Source organism: Salarias fasciatus, chromosome 19, assembly GCF_902148845.1.
Source record: "Salarias fasciatus chromosome 19, fSalaFa1.1, whole genome shotgun sequence".
NCBI lineage: Eukaryota > Metazoa > Chordata > Actinopteri > Blenniiformes > Blenniidae > Salarias > Salarias fasciatus.
Window position 1 is genome coordinate 5,019,798 of NC_043763.1, and position 18,019 is coordinate 5,037,816.

The window sequence follows — 18,019 nt, forward strand, 5'->3', positions numbered from 1 at the left end:
ATTTCACTGTGACAGTGTGAAAATAAAGAACTGCAACGTGCGATCTTGCTATTTAAGAATAAAAATATAAAAAATTAGAAATATTTGTTAAAAAAAATAAATAATAAATAAAATAAATAAATAAATAAATACAAATTGAAGATGTAGTCCACATGTGATCAATGTCCAAAACCTCCTTTGGTGTCCTATATGTCCTACAATCCATCTGTCAGTCTACATGGGACTCAAATGGCCCCATATTTATTCCTGTGGGTTTCCTTTATGGATCCCAGTGAGGTTAACAGTGAGAAACGTTTGCAACGGCTCCACATGTACAGTCCAGACTGGTACATGACTCATATTGCACTGAACCCTCATCATGAGGCCATAATGGAACCCAAGGACAAACCCACATCTCCCCCATGCACACGCTGGCAGGTTTTCTCTACGGGCAGATTAAACAGAATGTGTTGTTAAAACTAAACATGCCTGAAAACACTAAGGCTTTGAAGGGATGAGGCTTTGAGCGAAAGTAGTGTTTTGTCTTTTTTTTTTTCATTAACAACACTAATCTCATTTTTTAATCATTTAAATCAAGGGTGTTGAACATAAGGCCAAAAAGAGGTTCCAGTCAAACTCCCCTCGAAGCCACGATCCTGAGCTGGGAAAAGTGGGGAAGATGTGTGAATGAAATAGTGTGAGTTTCCAGAAGAATAGAGGTTTTCACACTCGTGTCTGTCTGCCTGCTGCTCTGTGTCAAACTCCATTCATGCAAATATCTCCTGACACACACTTGGATTTATGTCCCCTCAGGGACTGTGAAAAGCATTCTGTGACCCTTGCTTTGATTTCTGAAAGGTGTTTGTTCAGCGTGCAGAGCAGGAAAGGGCGGCTCTTCCTCTGAGTTCATGACACTGAAGGTTTCCCAGCTGAGCCGGACCGAGACTCTCAGCTTCTCTACTGTTTTATCCTGCTGCATTTTATCCCTTCAACTACAGTTCAAGTTGATAAGCCACAGCGCCCCCCTCAGGATGTTCATGCTACCAGGACACGTTTGTACCTTGAGAGTCCAGATTAACAATGTGAAAAGGGACAATTGATCCAAAAGGATTTTTAAAGATTGCTTCAAGGGTCAAATTTCAGCACAATACTAAAAATAGAAAAAAAAAATTAAGTGTTTTTGTTTTGTTTTTTTTTTTCATATATTACATTAGTGGTGAACAATTATCTCAGTGGATTAGGATTCTGGAATAGCTGATTCATGATATACTTGAATGATGTGGTTCTAGATTAATAACTGTTAAATGACAAAAGCAAATACTCAGAAGTCACTTTAATGCAAACTTCAGAGGCACTGCTGGGATTTGGACCCAGGATCTCCTGTTTACAAGACAGGTGCTTTAACCAGCTAAGCTACAGCGCCCTATCCTTTGGAAATGAATACATCTTTCAGTAAAGCTAGTGTGCAGTAATCCCTGCTACGTCTTCCTGTTTCTCAGTCATTTTAGCACATGAAGCCACAGCGAGTCCATCAGAGAGCTCCTCATGTTGCAGTGCCTGGACATCAGCTTTGGTTCGCAGCAGCCTTTAAGTTTGAAAATATCTAAAAACATGCATAACATTAGAAGTTCACAGTTAAACTTCATTCAACAATTCTGCTGCTGTGAAAACACGATCAGAGCAATGTGCAACCACTTAAAAGAAAACATATCTGCGAAGTTCAGTGAAGATTTTGAAGACCAACATCAGGATGACATGACAGGAACATCACACAAATGCAACAAAGCAGGACTGGACCCGTGATCTTCTCCCACAGGACGAGTGTGATGCTGCTGGACAACCTGAGCAACAGCCTCGACACAGACCAGCAGTTAACTTTGATGACTTTCTGAAAACAGCTTGATGCAACAACAAACTAAAAGTTTGCAATTGTTCTGCTTCAATAAACTGCACTCCCCCCATGTCTTCGTTTTTGCTTTGCATGTACCTTCATTGTGGTCTCTATGATGATTCTTCCTGTCTTTTGTCTTTTCCATATTGTCTCTAACGAATGATCTGCTCTGACAGGCTCTGATTGCGTGCCGTGTGTCTCTTTTCCTTGTGCTTCATCCCGTTGTCACTATAATTGGATTATTTTTTTTCTTCTGCACTTTAAATTTTAACAACTGCTTTTTTAGGTTACCTATTGTCACCTGGCCGGGGACGACAGCCGTCCCTTTTTCTGTGTGGTAAATTAAAGGGAACTGTCCACGTAATCATAAATCAATTGAATCAGCTTCCAACAGATAAACAGGCACTGCTGGGATTTGGACCCAGGATCTCCTGTTTACTAGACAGGTGCTTTAACCAGCTAAGCTACAGTGCCTTGTGTTCTCCTATCAAAAACATATTTAAAGGAGCTGTTTTATGCTCTTCCAGGCCTGCCAAGATCATCTACAGACAATGATAAGTTATTTTAGCACCTCCAGCACTAGAGGACGTAGGACGTGCCCACCAAGTCTATATACATCTACATCTTGCCTTCATCTTGTGGAAGTTGTAGGTGAAGCAGCAATGCATTAAAGCGTTTGGAGGTAAGAGCATAGAGCTATAAATAACACTACAGTGGACATCGTTATTAGGGAAAAAAAAAAAAAAAAACCCGAAAATGATCAAACGCGGCCGCCATCTCAGTGTAGGAATTACTGTAACCTGCGCAACGTAAACAAAGCAGCATGAACAAGTGAATCTGACACATACACAAAAGATAAGACAGAAGATACCTGGACATTTGTTCAGGATGTTTCAAAAACTCAAAAACAGTTATTATCTAAAGAAAAACTGTAAAATCTGTAGCTGTTTTACTACATGTTTACATTTTGAATTAACATTTAAAGGCACTGCTGGAGCAAAAATCATCTGCAATTTGGAAATTAGTGCAACATAAGTAAATTAGTACTTATTTCATTTGAACAGGCACTGCTGGGATTTGGACCCAGGATCTCCTGTTTACAAGACAGGTGCTTTAACCAGCTAAGCTACAGTGCCTTGCTGCTGCTCAGATCTCTTCCTTACAGTACTATAAGGGGACATCGGCCCCAAACCCCAATATAAGCCTGTTGCTGTTTCAACACAATCAGAACAATGTGCAGTTACTGGATGTTTAAATAAGCGGTGTAGCTGTGCCTCGAAGACTACACTTTGAACCATAATTCACCATCATGACACAAACTTCAACAAAATACACCAAAGTGACTGTTCAAGTTTTGGCTGAAGGTTTCTGTGCAGTTAGTTTTGATCATGCTGGGATTTGAACCAAGGAGCTTCTGTTCACAAGACAGGTGCGTCAATCAGCCAAGCTACAGCGCCTGGCCCTGACACAAGACATGGAACCTAAAATCGAGATTTCCCTCAGTGTAACCATAAGTTATATTTTACATCTCTAACTTAAGTTTGAAATGTACATTTTAATTTGTGAGTGATCAGGTGCAGAGCAGGTCTTAAGTTTGAACATTTTCTGACGGCAGCTTTCACAAAAAAAATTTAAAATACAAACAAATGAGTGGCTTGGCAGGTAAATCAGAAGTCTGTAGACATTCAGTTATTGACTGTTTCACTTAAAAGGCACTGCTGGGATTTGGACCCAGGATCTCCTGTTTACTAGACAGGTGCTTTAACCAGCTAAGCTACAGTGCCTGACACACACAAACCTGTCCCTGTTAGAGCCATAATTTTTAAAGTTACAACAGTTTTGTTCTGACTACTTTTGAGTTTAAAACTTAGATATTAATTTCTGATTGATCAGAGAAAACAATACAAGGCTGGAGAATGTTTCAGTCCGAAAATTATGAATCATCTCATCTTGACCTGAAAACTATAATTGCTGTAATTCTGTTCTCTTCAGCATGCTGAGGTACTGCTGTGATTTGAAATCAGGCTGTACTGAGCGTAAGATAAAGTTTTTATGAACTAAGATCCATCATCACCCATAAGGCGACCTTCATGCTGAAGAACCTGGACATCAGCTTCAGAGCAGAGAAACATTGAACTTGAGAATTTGAAATCATAATAATCATAATAATATTTCTTGTCTGAAGTTAAAGTGACATCATCTGGAGTGGCTCAGTTTCAACGACAACACACTATCATAATTTAAATAAACCGGTTGAAGTCTAAGGCACTGCTGGGATTTGGACCCAGGATCTCCTGTTTACAAGACAGGTGCTTTAACCAGCTAAGCTACAGTGCCTTGTCTGCTTCAGGCTCTTCCTTATAGTACTATAAGGGGACATCGGCCCTAAACCCCAGAATAAGCCTGTTGCTGTTTCAACCCAATCAGAACAATGTGCAGTTACTTTATATTTAAAAAAGCTGGTTAGCTGTGCCTCTAAAGCTGCAGTTTGAACAATCATTCACCATCATGACACCAACTTCAACAAAATACACCAAAGTGCCTGTTTCTTAAGTTTTGGCTAGAGGTTTCTATGCAGTTAATTTCGAAAATGCTGGGATTTGAACCAACAACCTCCTGTCTACTAGACAGGCACTTTAACCAGCTAAGCTACAGTGCCTGGCTGTAGCTTCAGACACGGAACATAAAATCAAAGGCTTCCCTCAATGTAACCATAAGTTATATTTTACATGTCTGTAATTGTTGAGTTTGAAATATACATTTCAGTTTGGGAGTGATCAGAGCTCAGGATACAAGACTGTAGTTTGAAGTTTCAGGGTTGAAACTGATACATTCATTTAAAAACACCTTCAAGTAAAATTAATGCTTCCTGGACATCAGTTTAACCACTTTAACCACAGTGACTCCTAGATAGCTGGATGTCAGTTTCGATGCAGAGCAGCAGGCTTTAATTTCAATTTCAATTTTAATAATAGTAATTTTAATTTTAATTTCTTTGCAAAAGCTTTGACAAAAAAAAGTAAAGAAAAAATTGTAGTGAGTTGGCATTGAAAGGTAAATTATTAATCTGTAGTTGTTGAGTTTGAGCAACAATAATCTACAGCCCCAGGTTCACATGAAAAGGTACTTAACATTTCTTGTGCAGAGGCACTGCTGGGATTTGGACCCAGGATCTCCTGTTTACTAGACAGGCGCTTTAAAGATCCATACGCAGTACTGCTCAGTTGTTGCTCGCTAAGCATCTGGCGGAGTAATGGCAGACAAAACGAAATCTAAGGACATCAGGACAGCACGCATTACGTCACATCATCTCAAATTCTCCCCCAAAAAATTCTGGTGCCGGACAATTTAGCGCTGTTAGCGGTACTTGGAATGAATATGTCAGGGCAGATTACATCACATCACTGAACATTTGTAACATATTTATGGTGGAAAATAAGTATTTTTAAAGTTGAAAAACTCCTTAATGCACCTTTAAATAAAGTTAGCATTCAGTAAGCTCAGGCACATCTCCTGTTTCCCAGACAGTCACTTTGAACAGTCGCTCTTATTTCTGTGGTTGTTTAACTACAATATCAAAAATATTCAGTCTCATTATATAGAAATAAACCTCTAATTCACAACTACAATTTGGACCATTCATCTCTGGTTTACATGACAGGTAATTCTAACAAATAGAAGGAAGTTCTTGTTTCATAAACTTGATATACTCTTCTCTGATCAGTTTGTTGAGATTTTGCTGGAACTTGAACCCAGAATGTCATGAGAGATTTCAACCAACCAGACCACAGCTCCACCCACAGGATGAGCCTCATGCTGCAGAACCTGAAAAACCGATTCGACACAAAGCAGCATTGAAGTTTGAGAACTTTTTGTGAACAGGTATAAAAATAAAGTAAACTGCAAAATTCTACTTCATATTGTTGAACTACAATTTGGAAAAATGCAGTCGTTGATTTTGAAAAGCAACAAACTGCATCCACTTTTAATAGAAACTACATTCAGAGGCACTGCTGGGATTTGGACCCAGGATCTCCTGTTTACTAGACAGGTGCTTTAACCAGCTAAGCTACAGTGCCTTGCTTGTGACTCAAAACTGTTCCTCATAGTAGTATTAGGAACAGGACGCCCCAAACCCCATAATAAGCCTGTTGCTGTTTCAACACAATCAGAACAATGTGCAGTTACTTGATGTTTAAATAAGCGGTGTAGCTGTGCCTCTAAGGCAACAGTTTGAACCAACATTCACCATCATGACACAAACTTCAACAAAATACACCAAAGTGACTGTTTCTTTAGTGCTGGCTGAAGGTTTCTGTGCAGTTAGTTTTGATCATGCTGGGATTTGAACCAAGGATCTTCTTTCAGAAAAGGAGCAGCTGAGAAGCAAGACAAACGGACTGCAGTTGAATTGTTATTTTCAATCTTCAGTCTCAATAACAATGAACAGCAGCAGCAATAATGAGCAATGAGTGTTGTGTGAGGCACTGCTGGGATTTGGACCCAGGATCTCCTGTTTACAAGACAGGTGCTTTAACCAGCTAAGCTACAGTGCCTCCCTGTGACGCAAGACATTTAACCTAAAATCGAGGTTTCCCTCAATATAACCATAAGATTTAAATCTGTTACTAAAGTTTGAAATGTACGTTTTAATTTGTGAAGGATCAGGTGCAGAGCAGGTCTTAAGTTTGAACATTTTCTGACAGCAACTTTCACCAAAAAATTAAACAGAAAAACAAATGAGTGGCTTCCCATTGACAGGTTAGGTAGAAGTCTGTTGATGTTCAGTTGTTGACTGTTTCACTTGAAGAGGCACTGCTGGGATTCGGACCCAGGATCTCCTGTTTACAAGACAGGTGCTTTAACCAGCTAAGCTACAACGCCTTGACTTGAAGCACAAAATACATCTTTAAGTAAAGTTAATGAGCAGTAATCTCAGGCACGTCTCCTGTTTGCCAAACGGTCACTTTAATCAAATAAACTGCAGTGACCGTTATTGCTGTTGCTGTTCAAACACATTGGGCCTCATTTATTAATGAACATATGGCAGAAAACTGGGCGTCTATGCATTTATCAATGTGTACATGAGCAAATTGTAAGATCAAAGCTCACAACAGGTCCGACATCGTGTACATAAGTTTGAGTTGGTGAGGATTTGTGGTGCAGCACAGGAAAACCTGGTAGAGTCTGAAATTATTAACCAAAACCTCAACCATGTCATAAGCCACAAGCAGCCACATCGTCTGTTCAGATTCAAAAGTAAAAGAAGAGGAAAACAATATAAAGTAATGCCCTTACAGAATATCTAATAAATTTTCCCTTGTAGATTAATAAAAGATTTTCAACTTTCAATAAACCCGCTGGCAGTTCCTGCCTGCCGAGGAGCAGGAGAGCAATTTTTACTGAGTCCACAGACGCTTTACTGTGGAGCGCTGCTGCTTTGGGCCGCTTAAAGGAACAATGGGCTCAAATACATGTAAAATATAGCTTTTTGGCTACTTGAGTCATATTGTCTGAAGTTTGATGCTAAGTTACAATCACTAAAGTGTGGCCCAAATACAACAAACACAACCTTGGATACAGAGCAACATTTGATGTGAAAATGTTTTTTTATAGCAGTTTGAAAAGAAAAATAAATTACTTACAGTTTTTTTTTCTTGTATCTGTTGTTGAAATTAAATTTTGTTTAGTTTGTAGCTGTTTAGCTTCAATTGCACTCACCATAAATCTCCTCACACATTCAAAGGCACTGCTGGGATTTGGACCCAGGATCTCCTATTTACTAGACAGGTGCTTTAACCAACTAAGCTACAGTGCCTGACAGTCACCAGAGACATATAACTTAAAATCTTTAGTTTCCCTTAACGTAGCCATAAGTGATTTCTTTACATCTGTAATTCTTGAGTTTGAAATATATATTTTATGTTGTGGGTGATCAGACCTCAGGATCCAAGACTGTAGCTTGAAGGGTCAGGGTTGCAATTAATACAGTCATTCAAATAAAAATACAACCTTTAAGTCAAGTTTGTTATCAACAGTCACTTTAGCCACTTCAACCACAGTGGCCACATTTACATGGGTCATAAAGTCATCCTTATAACTGGATTGTAAAGTGAAATGGATTGTAAAAGTGTCATATAAACAAACTGAGAGGATCCGTTTCACTCAGTGCAGATTAAATTATGGATCTGATTATACGATGTAGTCTACCAAGATCGACAATTAGCTTGTGCCTCAAATAAACAACGAATGACAGCGGATCGGGTTCTATGAGCTGGTTATTCGTTCTGCCCATGCGTTCCCTTGTGCGGAGCGATGTGATGCCCTGTTTAGAAAACAGGAAGCAGGAACTGGAAAATGAAACACAAGCAGAAGAACTGGAGAAAAGCATTTTAATAAAAATCCTGAGAGCAAACACTTGAGAGGCGAGATGGCCACAAATCACACAACAGATACAGATGCTTTTAATACCATTGTTTTCAATCAGACTGAACAAAGCACCCATGTAAACTGGGCCAGTGACTCCTGCAAAGACCTGCATTTATTAGACTGGGACGTGGTGATGGGTGTGCCTGTTAGGGAGGGGGCTCATGGTCCTTGCAGCAGTACCGTCACAGCCAAAGGCAAGAAGCTGTGTCTCAGTCTATTGGTGCAGCCCTCATGACTCTGAGTCTGCCAGAAGGAAGGCTGGTGAATAGAGAACAGCAGCCATTGTCATTCACCAGCCTTCCCTGAGGCACTGCTGGGATTTGGACCCTGGACCGCCTGTCTTCGAGACAGGTGCTTTAACCAGCTAAGCTACAGCACCTTTCCAGCTAAGCCTGTTTATAATATTCTCTCTGTGTTGGAGATCCTTTCAAACAAAGACCACAGCTCCACCCACAGGATGAGCCTCATGCCGCAGAACCTGGAAACCAGCTTTGATACAGAGCAGCACTGAAGTCTGAGAACTTCTTATGAACAATTTAAAAAAAAAAAAAAAAAAAAGTGACATTTTTCTTGTTGTCAAGATGACAACAGGCACACTCACTTCCAATAGCAAATGCATTCAAAGGCACTGCTGGGATTTGGACCCAGGATCTCCTGTTTACTAGACAGGCGCTTTAACCAGCTAAGCTACAGCGCCTTGTACTTCAGGAAAATAAGTACCATAAAATAGGATAAAGGACCAGAACCCCCAAAAACCAGCAAGAGCCAGGAGCCATGGACCCCCGGCTCCACACAACCCCCCAGCAGGCAGAGCAGGCATCAGCAGCAGAACCTGGCAGATGTTTCAAGCACGGCTACGAGCCGGATCATCAATCACAGATCAACATGACAGGAGTTTCATTTCAAACTTTTCAGTTTACAACTCAGAAATCAATTTCTGATTGGTTTAAGTCCAGGATCTCCTTTTTACAATCTATTATCATTTCAGACAACAATATAAAGTTTGAGGCACTGCTGGGATTTGGACCCAGGATCTCCTGTTTACTAGACAGGTGCTTTAACCAGCTAAGCTACAGCGCCTTGCTGCTGCACAAGACACGGAACCGAAAATCGATAGTTTCTGTCAATAAAACCATGTCTTTTACGTGTCTGTAATTCTTGCTTGTGAAATGTAAATTTTAATTTGGGAGTGATCAGATTTCAGGATCTAAGACTAGTTTGAAGGATTGGGGTTGAAATTAAAACATTCATTTAAAAACACCTTCAAGTAAAGTTTCCATCTCCTAGACATTCTTTTCAACGAACTGAACTGCAGCGATTGTTGAGCGCCTGGAAGTCAGTTTTGGTGCAGAACAGTTTTTACAAAATAAAATCAGAAATTACAGTGGTTTATAGTAGAAATGCAAACCAGAAGCCTGTAGATGTTCACTTTCAGAGACAACAATCTTCATTCACTACAAGCTGAAACCACACAAAGGCACTGCTGTATAAATCAACGTCCTTCTTTGAGACAGATACAATTTGGACCATAAGTCTCAGGTTTACATGTCCAGAGTTTTACTCAAATACACTAAATGTGCTTGATTATTAAATTTCTCCAAAGCTGAGAGAATCTGGCTCTCAGCTTTGGAGCAGCACAGGATTGATCTCTTTATTAAAGCAGCTTTTCAAAAAAAAAGAAAACTGCAACCTCTGTTGTTGGGATGATGAAGTCTTGACGTTCAGTTTTAACAACAACAGACTCCAGTCATTTGAAATGAAAAGTAACTTCAAAGGCACTGCTGGGATTTGGACCCAAGATCTCCTGTTTACTAGACAGGTGCTTTAACCAGCTAAGCTACAGTGCCTGGCACATATTTGGGTTGCGGCATGATATGGACCCTCTGATGGTCCTAATTGTCAAACCGCAGCAACAGGAAACGCATAACATCAGATGTATGCAGTTAAAATTTATCATCAAAGTCTCTTGCTGTTAAAACACATTAAGAACAAGATGCATTGACTTTATATCAACGTTCTTCTGTGAGGCACAGCCAGAAATTCGACTATAATCATATATAATATGCAAATATAATATGATATATAATATCCGCTTCACCCAAATACACCAAATGTGACTGATAATCAAAATTTCAGCAAAACCTTTCTAAACACTTTTTCACATTCTTGCTCAGATAATTTCCATTTCAAGAAGCAGGCATTTCAGCCAACTGAGCTGAGCACTGTGGACACAGAAATCCTCTTCCTGCAGTATCTGACTCTCAGTTTTAGTTCAGCACAGAAAGGAAACCACAGTGTCTGTTGTTGCAATGCAATTCAGAAGTGTGATGATGTTCAGATTCAGTAACAACAGATTAGGGACACTTGTAAATTGAAATGGCTAGGAAGGCACTGCTGGGATTTGGACCCAGGATCTCCTGTTTACAAGACAGGTGCTTTAACCAGCTAAGCTACAGCGCCTTGTCTTCTGTCACCAAACACATCCTTAAGTAAAGTCAGTAAAGTCAGTGTTCAATCATCTCAGACACATCTCCTGTTTGCCAGACAATCACTTCAACCAGATAAACCACAGTGTTCTGTCTCATTACACAGAAATTAACCTTAAACAAACAGACCACAGCTCCACCTACAGGATGAGCCTCATGCTGCAGAACCTGGAAATCAGCCTTGAAACAGAGCTACATTGAAGTTTGAGATTACATCCATAAAAAAAAAGCTGTGAGTTGGACCCAGGATCTCATTTTCAAAATCAGAATCAGGTTTCCTGCCAAGTACAATAGTCAATATGTGGAGTTTGTTTTGGTAGAGGTGCCGACAGACAAAAGAAGAAACAGTTTTAGAAAGGCACAGGTATAAAATATGGACAGGAGGAATAAGACACAAAACAAATACACAAGAGCAATAACAGCAGCAATAAATATGGCGGCGATTTACAGCGCTAACATAATTCACATAGATTACAAGATCACAGAGGTCATGGGTATTTACAGTGACGTTTTTGGGGGCTGAAGATTGTCCAGAGTGCGTCATCAGTTACAGTGCGGGGGGATCGTGGCCTTGTTCATGAGAGCAGTGGAAGAGGGGAAGACACTGTTCTTATGTCGTGAGGTTCTGGTGGGAGCTGATGTTCAGCTCCCGCTTGAGGTCCTGGGTGATGGTGGTGCCCAGGAAGCAGAAGGACTCCACAGTCTCCTTATCATTTTAGACAACAATATGAAGTCTGAGGCACTGCTGGGATTTGGACCCAGGATCTCCTGTTTACAAGACAGGTGCTTTAACCAGCTAAGCTACAGTGCCTTGTACTTCTGTCAACTACATCTTAAAATGTTTCGTCATCTCAGTCACATCTCCTGTTTGCCTGTCACTATGCGCACTAACTCTTATTGCTGTTGTTGTTTAAACACAATAACAACAGTGTTTAGTCTCATTACAGAGAAATAAACCTCTAAAGCACAGCTACAATTTGGACTGTTGATCTCTGGTTCACATGACAGGAAATACAACAAAGTTCTTCATTCTTAACTCAAACTATTTTTCTCTGATCAGTTTGTTGAGATATTGCTGAAACTTAAACCCAGAATATCGGGAGAGATTTCAAACAAACAGACCACAGCTCCACCCACAGGCTGAGCCTCATGCTGCAGAACCTGGAAACCAGCCTTGAAACAGAGCAACGTTGAAGTTTAAGAACTTCTTATGAACAATGAGTAAAAAAAAAAAAAAAAGAGTTATTTCTTGTTGTCAAGATGACATCAGGCACAGTCACTTCCAAAAGAAAACACATTCAAAGGCACTGCTGGGATTTGGACCCAGGATCTCCTGTTTACTAGACAGGCGCTTTAACCAGCTAAGCTACAGTGCCTTGCTGCTACACAAGACATGGAGCATAAAATTGATGGTTTCCCTCAATATAATCTGTCTATAATGGCTATCCACCCACAAATGTAATGCGAAATCAATTGTTTGCCTCAATATAGTCACTGGTTATGTTTTACATGTCTGTAATTCTGCAGTTTGAAATGTACATTTTATGTTTTGAGTGATCAAAGTTCAGGACCCAAGACTTGAGTTCGTTGTTTCAGGGTTAACATTGATGCATTTATTCAAAAACACCTTCAAGTCAAGTTAGTGTTTGCTGGACAATCACTTGAAACACTTGAACCACATTGAGTCCCGCAAAGAGCTCAACATGCTGCAGTACAGCTGGTTTGAAGTTTGAACATTTTTTGACAGCAGCTTTTACAAAAATGAAATAAAATGGATAAATCAAAACATATAGAGCTACCTGGCATTGAGAGGTAGAGTGTGAGCAACAACAGTCTGAACCATCAATCTAACTGACAAGGCATTTACTTCTTGAAACAAAAGGCACTGCTGGGATTTGGACCCAGGATCTCCTGTTTACTAGACAGGTGCTTTAACCAGCTAAGCTACAGCACCTTGCTGCTGCACAAGACACGGAACCGAAAATCAATAGTTTCTGTCAATAAAACCATGTCTTTTACGTGTCTGTAATTCTTGCTTGTGAAATGTACATTTTAATTTGGGAGTGATCAGATTTCAGGATCTAAGACTAGTTTAAAGGATTGGGGTTGAAATTAAAACATTCATTTAAAAACACCTTCAAGTAAAGTTTCCATCTCCTAGACATTCTTTTCACGAACTGAACTGCAGCGATTGTTGAGCGCCTGGAAGTCAGTTTTGGTGCAGAACAGTTTTTACAAAATAAAATCAGAAATTACAGTGGTTTATAGTAGAAATGCAAACCAGAAGCCTGTAGATGTTCACTTTCAGAGACAACAATCTTCATTCACTACAAGCTGAAACCACACAAAGGCACTGCTGTATAAATCAAGTCCTTCTTTGAGGCACAGCTACAATTTGGACCGTAAGTATCAGGGTTACATGTCCAGAGTTTTACTCAAATACATTAAATGTGTTTGATTATTAAATTTCAGAAAAAACTTTTCCAAACAGTTTTTCAAATGCTTGGTCAGATAATTTCCACTTCAAGAAGCAGCCGTTTAAACAACTCAACTGAGCTCTGTGGACACAGAAAACCTCTTCCTGCAGTATCTGGCTCTCAGCTTAGGAGCAGCACAGGATTTAAGTTTGATCTCTTTATCAAAGCAGCTTTTCAAAAAAGAAAACTACAACCTCTGTTGTTAGGATGTAATTCAGAAGTCTTGATGTTCAGTTTTAACAACAACAACAGACTCCAGTCATTTTAAATGAGAAGTAATTTCAAAGGCACTGCTGGGATTTGGACCCAGGATCTCCTGTTTACTAGACAGGTGCTTTAACCAGCTAAGCTACAGTGCCTGGCTGTGAAAGCACGAATGTGATCTGAAATCAATTGTTTGCCTCAATAGAGTCATTGGTTATGTTTACTATGTCTGTAATTCTACAGTTTGAAAGTGTACTTTCTAGTTTGTGAGTGATCAAAGTTCAGGATCCAAGACTGCAGTTTGAAGTTTAGGGTTGAAATTAATACATTTATTCAAAAACACCTTCAAGTGAAGCTCGTGTTTACTGGACAATCACTTTAAACACTTGAACTACAGTGACTCCCCCAAAGAGCTCAACGTGCTGCAGTATAGCTGGTTTGAATTATGAATATTTTTTGACAGCAGCTTTTACAAAAATGAAATAAAGTAGATAAATAAATAAAAAAAAAAATTAGAGGGATTTGGCATTGAAAGGTAAGTTAAAAGTAAAGTCTAAGCAACATCAGCCTGCCAAGTTACTCACTCCTTGCCTTTCAGAGGCACTGCTGGGATTTGGACCCAGGATCTCCTGTTTACAAGACAGGTGCTTTAACCAGCTAAGCTACAGTGCCTGGCCAACACCCACATATGTCTTCATCATAGTCATAACTTAAATCATGGCATGGAAATCGGGCTGTAATGAATACAAGAAAAGTAGTTTTTTTTTTCAACTAAGCTCCATTGCCACTCACGAGTCAACCATCATGTTCAAGAACCTGGACATCAGCTTTAATTGGAACAGAGAACTATTTAAGCTTGAATATTTAAAATAAAATGATAATAATAATACAAATTGCCGAAAGTAATTACTTGTCCACAGTTACATTGTCTGGAGCAGCTCAGTTTCTACAACAAACTATTGCCACTTTAGACAGCAGCAAGAAGATCGAGGCACTGCTGGGATTTGGACCCAGGATCTCCTGTTTACAAGACAGGTGCTTTAACCAGCTAAGCTACAGTGCCTGGCTGCAGCACTCGACATGGAACTTAAAATCGATGGTTTCTTTTAATAAAACATAAGGTTATGTTTTACATGTCTGTAATTTTTGCTTTTGAAATGTAAATTTTAATTTGGGAGTGATCAGAGTTCAGGGTCTAAGACCACTTTGAAGGATTAGGGTTGAAATTAAAATATTCATTTAAAAACACCTTCAAGTTAAGGTGAGTACATGTGAACATGAAAAACATGATTTTGAGTGGAGTGGGCCTTTAAATTGAGATTACATGCATATAAACAGCTATTATTTTGTCAAAGGATCTCCATTTAACAAACCACTGTCATTGTTGACAAAGTGAAGGCCAAGGCACTGCTGGGATTTGGACCCAGGATCTCCTGTTTACTAGACAGGTGCTTTAACCAGCTAAGCTACAGTGCCGTGTGGTTCAGAACGATAAGCACTATGAATTAGGATGAAGGACATGCGCCCCCAAACTGACACAAGCCAGGAGCCATGCACCCCAGACTCTCTGCAAAACGCCCAGCAGGGCAGAACAGACATAAGAACAGACAGAAAAAAAAGTTTTTTGAAAGGAACTATATCATGGAGTAATTTCATTGACATTATTTATCATCACACATCGTATGTACATAAAATGCATCCTTTACCTTTTAAAATTGGTTCTAAATATTTTAGCATGCTGTGTGTGACTACTATGAGCATACATGACAATCCTTCAAACAAAAGTTGACAGGGAGACAGTGGAACTTGTTGAAGTCAGGGACTCCGGACTTTGCTTCAACAGTAGTTTTAGCAGAGTTTGTTGTGAACATCATTGACATACTGTCAAAATATTTTTTTGGAACAGATTGATGATGAAGTTAGCCTGACAGAGCAGATGGTTAGTGACTCTCTCAGTGCCACACTTCCTGAGAGTTTGGCTCTGTATTTTGATGCTGAGGTAGACTATGTTGACACCTCAAGGAGCCTGATCCAGTCTCTGGCTGAAGAAGTCACAGAACGTGTGAGTTCAGCTCAGTCTGGGGGGGGCAGCAGAAAAGCCTGCTCTTGGTCAACCTGTCGCTCCACCTGAACGACAGCACAAGGTGGTTCGAGATGCAGAAGAAATGATGAAGAGCATTCTTCAGGAGATGTCTGATAGGATTTTTGGCAAAGAAGAAACGCCGAGGAGAAGTGAGGGAGATGGAGAGACAAGACGCGTCTCTGAAGGAGCAACAGACCACTTCAAGTGGTCAAAGCCAAAAGAGATCTTTACTGTCATCTGGGAATTTCTTGAAGAAATTGCCCTTCCTCTTCACGATGACATCCTTGATCCCGATTACCAGGAAGTAAAATATAAGATCATTCAAGTCAGTAAGGGAGCCTCAGAACTTGCTGATGATATTCTTAGGGATTTTAGGGCTCACAATGTCTGCAGTACATCTGGAAATGCAGAACAGAAGTACAGACAGTCGCTGAAAGTTGCTGCCGACAGGATCATGAATGTCTTGGATTGGGCGTTTTCAACTGTGTGTATTTTCCGTATTGTGGTAAAGCTGGACACCATTGACTTCTCACCATTTCAAGACCAGAAGCCATTACTGACGGTGCCGGAGCGTGTTGAATCTGTTCTCGCATTCAAAAAGGTTCAAATGCCAAAAGTCAAAGTGTTCTCCAATATCTGCTCCATTTTTCAAGAGCACGTCTTTGGTAGTACAAAGCCTGATATTGAGAGAAAACTGAGGCAATATTTTTCAATGAGGGAGTGGTGGCTGAGCATTCAGTAGGACAGCTACCGGAGCAAGGTGACGCTCGCTTTACATGACACTCAACAGGTGATCACAGCTTCACCCGAGGGTCCAGAACCTGATCTGAATGTACCTGTAGAGCCAGAGTCACTTGAGAAGCCACATTCGAATGTGAAAACAGAGTCACCTGAGGAACCAGAGTTTCCCGTGGACCCAGAACCACCTCTGGAAACGGAACCGCTGGTGGACCCAGATTCCTCTGAGACGCCAGAGTCGCCTTGGCCTCAGTCCCTAGCAGAGGTTGAGGTGGCCAATCCTGCTGAGGCTGTTGGTCACACAGAGGACGAAACAGAACAGGAGAAAGTTTCCAAAGCGAGGCTTCATCTGGTGCTGTGTAACCTGATATCCCGTATCTCTAAAAAGGTTAATCTGGCCTGTATTGAAAATTATCGTCATAAAACTCTTGACTGGCTCCTGCAGGAGGTCTGGCCTGAAGTCAAGGCAGCACAGATTTCTGCCCTGCCTGAAAATGTTGAAAAGCTGGACAAGCAAATAAAAATGTCAAACATGAAGCTCCAGGTACATTATCCACCTCTAACCTGTCAGTCACCATAATCACACAGTTTGTCCTCCCGTCTCCCGCCTGCTACGTGAGGAGAAGCGGCGCACAAACAAAAAAAAACCCTGTGCAAATCGTCACGCCGTAGCCAGCATCGTGATTTAAAAAAAAAAGAGGCTTTTGGCCGAGTTGGTAAGCAGCTTACAGGTCGGCACCGACCAACTCGGCCACTTGAGAGGTAGTAGTAGGTAGTAGAGGTAACTTTACTCTCACTATCTGTCTTTTAAAAGAACCTTTTTAGCTACTAAGCAATCGAAGACAGTATGAACCTTTACCAAAAGAAGAAACAAATATCTTAATTAATTAGTTTCAAGAAAGACTGTACTCAAATTGAAGTTGTGGTATCCTGTTTACAAGAAAAGTGCTTCAACGAGTGAGTCCACAGTGGATATTTGAGACACACCCTCAAGCTGCAGTGCTGGATGTTGGTGCAGAGGGTTTTTATTGTTTGGACAGCAGCTAAAACATTAGAAAACATCAGTTTTCTCTATTTGATGTGTATTTTTCTCAGTCTTCATGATAAATTTGTTTATGTTAATTATGCCTCCTCAGATTTGATCAAATTAATCTCCATTAAAATGATTCACAGTTAAAGTTCCTGTAATAAGAGGAATACTTAAAGGTGCTGTAGGCAGGATTCTGCTAGTCAGTGCTAATTTTTCTGTGTTTTCTTTGGATTAAATGTTAGAGTATCCATTGATAATCCTTTAGGAGTGTAGCATAATTGCACTACCGCGAGGGCGCAGCGTTTCCATCTGTCTCTGTTCTGAGCTGAAAAGGAATCTCAACAGCTCCAGGTATCTTTGACCAATCAGAAGAGCCCCTGAGGCTCTATCCTGACTGGTCGAGGGGCGTTCGTCGTACGTTCTTGTGGGAGGGGCTTAACTTGCGTAAGGGCGTGATGTCAGAGAAAACAGGACAGGATTGGCTGTGCTGGGTTTCAAATCGCCATCTTAGATGGGTCAAACCTAAGCAAGATGGCGGAGATGCCGAATCCTGCCTACAGCACCTTTAATTGTGTGTCACCTCATGTCAGATTGAGATCACAGACTGGCAGCTTTTTCTTTCCTTGGAGGAGTCACCAGATTGACCGAGTGAAAGGCTGTTAAACAGACATGTTCACGATCACAACATACGAAAGCAGGAAC

General features: G+C 40.4%; 20 non-coding genes across 20 annotated transcripts; all 20 read right to left on the minus strand.

The window, feature by feature from the left end:
- Positions 1–1,328: 1,328 nt before the first annotated feature.
- trnat-ugu (transfer RNA threonine (anticodon UGU)) lies at positions 1,329–1,402 on the minus strand. Its single transcript has one exon. It is a non-coding gene; the product is annotated as a tRNA-Thr (tRNA).
- An 868-nt stretch (positions 1,403–2,270) lies between these two features.
- Positions 2,271–2,344, minus strand: trnat-agu (transfer RNA threonine (anticodon AGU)). The gene has a single exon. It is a non-coding gene; the product is annotated as a tRNA-Thr (tRNA).
- A 588-nt stretch (positions 2,345–2,932) lies between these two features.
- On the minus strand, positions 2,933–3,006 carry trnat-ugu (transfer RNA threonine (anticodon UGU)). Its single transcript has one exon. It is a non-coding gene; the product is annotated as a tRNA-Thr (tRNA).
- A 574-nt stretch (positions 3,007–3,580) lies between these two features.
- On the minus strand, positions 3,581–3,654 carry trnat-agu (transfer RNA threonine (anticodon AGU)). The gene has a single exon. It is a non-coding gene; the product is annotated as a tRNA-Thr (tRNA).
- Positions 3,655–4,133: 479 nt separating this feature from the next.
- trnat-ugu (transfer RNA threonine (anticodon UGU)) lies at positions 4,134–4,207 on the minus strand. The gene has a single exon. It is a non-coding gene; the product is annotated as a tRNA-Thr (tRNA).
- Positions 4,208–5,875: 1,668 nt separating this feature from the next.
- On the minus strand, positions 5,876–5,949 carry trnat-agu (transfer RNA threonine (anticodon AGU)). The gene has a single exon. It is a non-coding gene; the product is annotated as a tRNA-Thr (tRNA).
- A 403-nt stretch (positions 5,950–6,352) lies between these two features.
- Positions 6,353–6,426, minus strand: trnat-ugu (transfer RNA threonine (anticodon UGU)). The gene has a single exon. It is a non-coding gene; the product is annotated as a tRNA-Thr (tRNA).
- A 254-nt stretch (positions 6,427–6,680) lies between these two features.
- On the minus strand, positions 6,681–6,754 carry trnat-ugu (transfer RNA threonine (anticodon UGU)). Its single transcript has one exon. It is a non-coding gene; the product is annotated as a tRNA-Thr (tRNA).
- Positions 6,755–7,614: 860 nt separating this feature from the next.
- trnat-agu (transfer RNA threonine (anticodon AGU)) lies at positions 7,615–7,688 on the minus strand. The gene has a single exon. It is a non-coding gene; the product is annotated as a tRNA-Thr (tRNA).
- A 1,234-nt stretch (positions 7,689–8,922) lies between these two features.
- On the minus strand, positions 8,923–8,996 carry trnat-agu (transfer RNA threonine (anticodon AGU)). Its single transcript has one exon. It is a non-coding gene; the product is annotated as a tRNA-Thr (tRNA).
- A 309-nt stretch (positions 8,997–9,305) lies between these two features.
- trnat-agu (transfer RNA threonine (anticodon AGU)) lies at positions 9,306–9,379 on the minus strand. The gene has a single exon. It is a non-coding gene; the product is annotated as a tRNA-Thr (tRNA).
- A 693-nt stretch (positions 9,380–10,072) lies between these two features.
- trnat-agu (transfer RNA threonine (anticodon AGU)) lies at positions 10,073–10,146 on the minus strand. The gene has a single exon. It is a non-coding gene; the product is annotated as a tRNA-Thr (tRNA).
- Positions 10,147–10,685: 539 nt separating this feature from the next.
- On the minus strand, positions 10,686–10,759 carry trnat-ugu (transfer RNA threonine (anticodon UGU)). The gene has a single exon. It is a non-coding gene; the product is annotated as a tRNA-Thr (tRNA).
- A 763-nt stretch (positions 10,760–11,522) lies between these two features.
- On the minus strand, positions 11,523–11,596 carry trnat-ugu (transfer RNA threonine (anticodon UGU)). The gene has a single exon. It is a non-coding gene; the product is annotated as a tRNA-Thr (tRNA).
- A 491-nt stretch (positions 11,597–12,087) lies between these two features.
- Positions 12,088–12,161, minus strand: trnat-agu (transfer RNA threonine (anticodon AGU)). Its single transcript has one exon. It is a non-coding gene; the product is annotated as a tRNA-Thr (tRNA).
- A 504-nt stretch (positions 12,162–12,665) lies between these two features.
- On the minus strand, positions 12,666–12,739 carry trnat-agu (transfer RNA threonine (anticodon AGU)). Its single transcript has one exon. It is a non-coding gene; the product is annotated as a tRNA-Thr (tRNA).
- Positions 12,740–13,547: 808 nt separating this feature from the next.
- trnat-agu (transfer RNA threonine (anticodon AGU)) lies at positions 13,548–13,621 on the minus strand. The gene has a single exon. It is a non-coding gene; the product is annotated as a tRNA-Thr (tRNA).
- A 443-nt stretch (positions 13,622–14,064) lies between these two features.
- Positions 14,065–14,138, minus strand: trnat-ugu (transfer RNA threonine (anticodon UGU)). Its single transcript has one exon. It is a non-coding gene; the product is annotated as a tRNA-Thr (tRNA).
- Positions 14,139–14,455: 317 nt separating this feature from the next.
- Positions 14,456–14,529, minus strand: trnat-ugu (transfer RNA threonine (anticodon UGU)). Its single transcript has one exon. It is a non-coding gene; the product is annotated as a tRNA-Thr (tRNA).
- A 339-nt stretch (positions 14,530–14,868) lies between these two features.
- On the minus strand, positions 14,869–14,942 carry trnat-agu (transfer RNA threonine (anticodon AGU)). The gene has a single exon. It is a non-coding gene; the product is annotated as a tRNA-Thr (tRNA).
- Positions 14,943–18,019: the final 3,077 nt, after the last annotated feature.